Source organism: Giraffa tippelskirchi, chromosome X (genome assembly GCF_054371585.1).
Source record: "Giraffa tippelskirchi isolate mGirTip1 chromosome X, T2T-mGirTip1v1.2.pri, whole genome shotgun sequence".
NCBI classification, from domain to species: Eukaryota; Metazoa; Chordata; class Mammalia; order Artiodactyla; family Giraffidae; genus Giraffa; species Giraffa tippelskirchi.
This window is the reverse complement of record NC_137289.1, coordinates 43,292,026-43,297,240: the sequence shown is the minus strand read 5'-3', so window position 1 is coordinate 43,297,240 and position 5,215 is coordinate 43,292,026. Positions and strand designations below refer to the sequence as shown.

Below are 5,215 nucleotides of genomic sequence, written 5' to 3'. Positions count from 1 at the left end.
TACTTTCAGTCTTGCAAACTCCATTCATTTCCGAAGTTACTTAAGTCAGGGGATCTTAGTGAGGTGGTTTCATACATTTGTAATATAATTCCATTCTTTAGTCAAATTCTGCATTCTATTCTTGATGTCAGTTTTTTTTAAATATGCATGCATTGCTTTACTTTTTGTGCTGTAAGGTTCTTCTGGTTTTGACAAATATGTAGTGTCATGTATCTTCCATAACATCATACAGAATAGTTTCACTGCCCTAAAACATCCTTTATGCCTGGAGAAGGAAATGGCAACCTACTCCGGTATTCTTGCCTGGGAAATCCCAGGGATTGAGGAGCTGGTGGGCTACTGTCCATGGGGTCTCAAGGAGTCACACACGACAGCGACTGAGTACAGTCATTTTTAAGAACAGTGTTGGCCACACAAAACACATCAGTGGCTCCTAGTTTGTGGCCTCTGGTTTAATATCTTACTTTCCCACTTGTCCCTCTGCTCCATAGGGGTACATGCCCATGGGGCTGCTCTGCTCAGCCCAGTGTTTGGATTCAACAAATGGAATAATGAAAATCGAAAACGGACCCACCCTCCCAGTAGAGCACCAGGTTCAGAAAGAATACATTGGCATGGAAATGGCATTCTGTCACTCCCCACCTCTTTTTCAATTGCCCTCTGGAAATTTCGCTATTTCCCTTTAAGCCCTACTCCCAGTTGACCCCTGCAAGCCTTCTTACCCTCGGCCCTGAAGTCATCACAATGGCCACATGGGTTCTGGTGGGGGCGGGGCCCTCTATGACGTCACCAAGGGCCCAGCCCTGGCTGGTCCTCAGTCTCCAGGTGCCAGGGCAAACCAGCGCACCAGGAGCTGTTTCCTCTCGGCTCACATGTGGTCCATCAAATGGTTCCTGTGCTTTTCCACGGGTGTTACCTGTGTCTGCGCCTTAATGTTTACTTCTCTGAGAGAGAGAGCCGAAGAAATCCAGGGGAAGATGCTCTGCGGAGGATACAGTCTAATTCAGCAAAATCAACCAGAGCATGCCCGAGACTGGCTTAAGATCATGTTTCCCTGGCTTTTCTTCATTGTGCTCATGTATGTGACAGTGAAGTTGATGGGAGAGAGTGGTGAGAGTAATGTGCAGACTCCTCCTGCCTGTCAGGGCGGTTCATTTGGCTCTCCGGGACAGAAAAAGAAAAATGCTTCCCCAGACAAAGACTATATGTTTGCCACCTTAACCCAGCTGGAGATGGACCTTGTGAAATTTGTGTCCAGGGTGCGGAATCTGAAACTTGCCACGGCAACCTGCAGTAACCTCAATGCTCCCAATGTCGAGGTTCCTGCAGACGCACACAATAACATTACACTGTATGAACTCTGGTGCGACGAAGACTCCGATTGAGTGGATTTGTATGTCAGAGTAGGAGAGGAATTGTTGATTGTTGACATACCTTATCCAAACTAATAAAACTATTCTGAAGCAAAAGAAAAAAGCCTCTGATATTTTTTATTTGCTCTACAGTTTGACCTTTTCCAGAGTGTCGTATAATTGGCAGCATGAAGTGTATAACCTTTTCCAGACTAGCTTATTTTACTTTATAACATTCATTCAGATTTCATCCATCTCTTTTTGTGATTTGCTAGCTAATTTCTTTTTATTCTTGAATAATATTCTGCTATGTTGATGTACCAAAGTTTGTTTACCCAGTCGTCTACTAAAGGACACTTTGGTTGCTTCCAATTTGTGGGTGAGAGAGAGAGAGTATGAATTAAGCTGTTATAAAATTCATGTGCATGTTTTTGTGTGGGTATTAACTAGCAAATCATTTGATGAGCAGTCTAGGAGTGTAATTGATAGATCATGTGGTATGACAATGTTTAGCTCTGTAAGAAATTGCTTCCAAAGTGATTCTACCATTTTGCAATCCCACTAACAAGGAATGAGAGTTCCTGTGGTTCCTCATCTTTGCCAGTAATTGGTTTGTCAGATTTTTGTATTTGACCATTCCAATAAGTGTGTAGTGGTATCTCATTATTTTAGTTTCACCAGTCTACTCTAAAAAGTTATCTTATTTCCGTATTTCCATTGCAGCATTTCCATTGTGTTTTATTACCATAAATTCTTCAGGAGTTTTATCTTTAATCTGAGGTTTAAATAGATCTACTGCTCAGCAGAACTTCTGCTGCTGTTTATACCATCAGTGATTATTTTGCTTAAATAGTCTTCTAATAATATTTTCATGAAGGACTCATAACTTGAAATCATGTATAACACTGAGCACGTTTTTGAGAGAGGGCAACAGGCAGGAAGGCCAGGGGTCTCCAAATGGAGGAAATAGGCTGCAAGTGTCAAACATTTTATCTCTCTTAAGCGGCAGGAAAAAACAAACTAGCGATATTTTTTCCCTTCTCTATACAAATTTGAGAGGTTTCTCTTAAAATACTGTGTTGCCATGACACCTGGTTTCAGCTGAAGTTAACTACTCTCAAACTTTGAGTTAACCAATGCATTTTTCTTATGGAAATGTTTGTCTTAAGCTATGTTAATGTACTGTGCATTTACCCCAAACACTGTCTTTCGCCTAAGGCTCAGAACCTACTTGGCAAACCAGTATGTTATACTCAGACATTGTTCCCCTAATCTATGTAAATGAAACTATTTGCATGATCTGCCTTTCTGCAAAATTCAAGTCAATCCTTTTATGGCCTGGAATGTCCGGTGCCCAGATTATTCGAAAATACATCTTATGGATGAGGGGTGTGGTGTCACTCTGAGTTGAAGACATTCCTTTCTTACATTAACAAACTGCTAGTGACTATATAACATCCAGCTGAAGACTAGCAGGGAGGTACTCTTTCTGCCCCCTTCTGATGCCTATGTCAGCTTTCTCTATCTCCTTTATACTTTAATAAAACTTGATCACACCAAAGCTCTGAGCGATCCAGCCTCGTCTCTGGCCCAGGATTGAATTCTTCTCCTCCAGAGGCCAAGAATCCCGGCCGTTTTTCTGTGGCTCAGCAACACCCTTTCATCTTGCGGGCTCGTCCGGAATTCTTCGCCACAAGGTAAGGATGCTTAGAGCTCTAGTTCTTTGTTCTCCGAGCGAACACGTTTTCTGCTGTACTTTACTAACTCTACGGCGTGCTTGTGTGAATCTGCGTGAAAGAAGTGAGGAGCCCTGCTCTGCGGTTCCGCGGTGACCTCATACGGCTTATGGCAGAAACCTGTCGGGGGTTTATACCGACCTGCCAATGCCAAGAGGCACCCAGTGTCTCCTTTGGGGACCGAGCAGAAATGGGCAAAGCGTGTGGACCGAACTCTCCTTTCTCGGTCAAACTTTTCGGTCTCTTTGACCATTTCATAGCTCCTTGGGAATTAGAAGTACTAACCTATCTGTCGGGTCATAGACTTTCAAGGGACTTGTGATCTATGCTGTTACTGTGTACTGTTCCTTGGGTCCCAAACTTGAGGTTGGTAGTCAGCAAGCGCCTAGCCTCGCTAGGAATCGAAAGTTTGGAAGCTAGATGGAGCTCTAGCTGCGGGAACATCTCTGAGGTTAAAAGTTACTCAGATTGGAACTGCAATGGATTTTTTTTCCTTTGGTAACACTGGCTCTTAGTGGCCCAGACGAGGCTCTTATACTGGTGTGGTGATGCTTGGAAGGAACATCTCAGTTTTATGTGCGCATTGGTCTTATTGTGGTCAGGAATATATTCAGGGTCGTGCACAGGCACTCAGGTGACAAATGTCTCCTCCAGCGGTCTTGGTCTGGGAGGCATTCTGGAAGGTTACTCTGATTGCACCCCGGGTGGCATCAGAGGCAAGCAAGGTTTTAACGGCGAGGAGCTGGACGTCAGTCAGGGATGCCATCAGGTCTACCCCTGGTGCATCCCCACCCCGTCTCGGTGGTAGAACCGGGAGGGACGAGTACGGCGCCTGCGTCGGTAAGGGACAGACTAAGTCCGACCAGAAAAAGAAAAGCTTTGGTGTCAAGTCTGTCTACACCCCCATCTAGAGCAGGGAGGGACGCCTCCGATAGAAAGAGGGCGCTGGTCGCTTTTTTTCTCTCTTACAGATGGGAGCTAACAATTCCAGCCTCACTCCTTTGAACTGTATCCTGAAAAACTAGGATAGATTTGATCCCCAGGGCTTAAAGAAGACACACCTGGTCTTCCTATGTGATACTGCATGGCCGCGGTACCCGCTGGAGGATGGCGAACGGTGGCCAGTTGGAGGGTCTCTTAAGTATAATACTGTTCTACAATTAGACCGGTTCTGTAAAAAAAACAAGAGAAATGGGTAGAAGTAGCATATGTGTTGCCCTTTTTCTCTCTGCGAAATATGCCAGACTTGTGTCCTAAGGGTGTAGGTTTGGGTGTGACACCTTCAGCTCCCTCCTGTCCTCCTACTTTGCCCCCATACCCGGGGCTCCCAACTGAAAACCAGAACCCCACCCCCCCCGCAAGAAGGGCTGCCTTGGTCTCAGTGGAAACCCAAACTGAGATTCAAACTGCCCATATAGAGGTCGAACCAACACCTGTCTCAGTACGACCTCAGACTACTTTGGTTTCAGTAGAAACTCAGACCATCGAAGTAAGAGATGGGATGGAAGACAGGAGACAAGGAGAGAAAGAAAATCAGGTTTCTCCAATCTATCCCTGGGATCTTCTGCGCAGAGCAGCCAGAGAGACTGAGGAACAGCGACACAAGCTGTTGCCTCTTCATGAAGCACCCACCGGGAGAAATAATCAGTCTATGAGAGTGAATAAGCCTTTTTCTTATGAAGAAATACAAAGAATTAAGGAGGATCTGGGAGACTATTTAGAGGACCCAGAAAAATATATTAGAGCTTTTAAAGGTGTTACTTTGCTTTATGACCTTACTTGGAAGGATGTGATGTATATCTTGGGACACACGCTGACTCCCGACTCAAAGAGTCGAGTCTTGGAAAAAGCAGTTGCTTATGGAGATAAATGGCTTGGTAATGAATCAGTAGGGAAGAGGGAGGACGAAACAGCCGCTCTCCCCACTGAGAATCAGGCGGTCCCAACTATAGAACCAGATTGGGACTACAACACAGCTAAAGGAAGATGGGGTCAGAGTCATTTTGTCAGATGCATTCTTGAAGGACTCAGGCAGGCGCGTGCTAAGCCTTTAAACTATGGCAAATCGGCAAACATAAAACAGGAGGAAAAGGAAGCTCCTGGTCAATTCCTAGATAGACTGAGAGA

General features: G+C 44.9%; 1 pseudogene; it reads left to right on the top strand.

The window, feature by feature from the left end:
* Positions 1-932: 932 nt before the first annotated feature.
* On the top strand, positions 933-1,385 carry LOC145535635 (protein FAM209 pseudogene; annotated as a pseudogene).
* Positions 1,386-5,215: the final 3,830 nt, after the last annotated feature.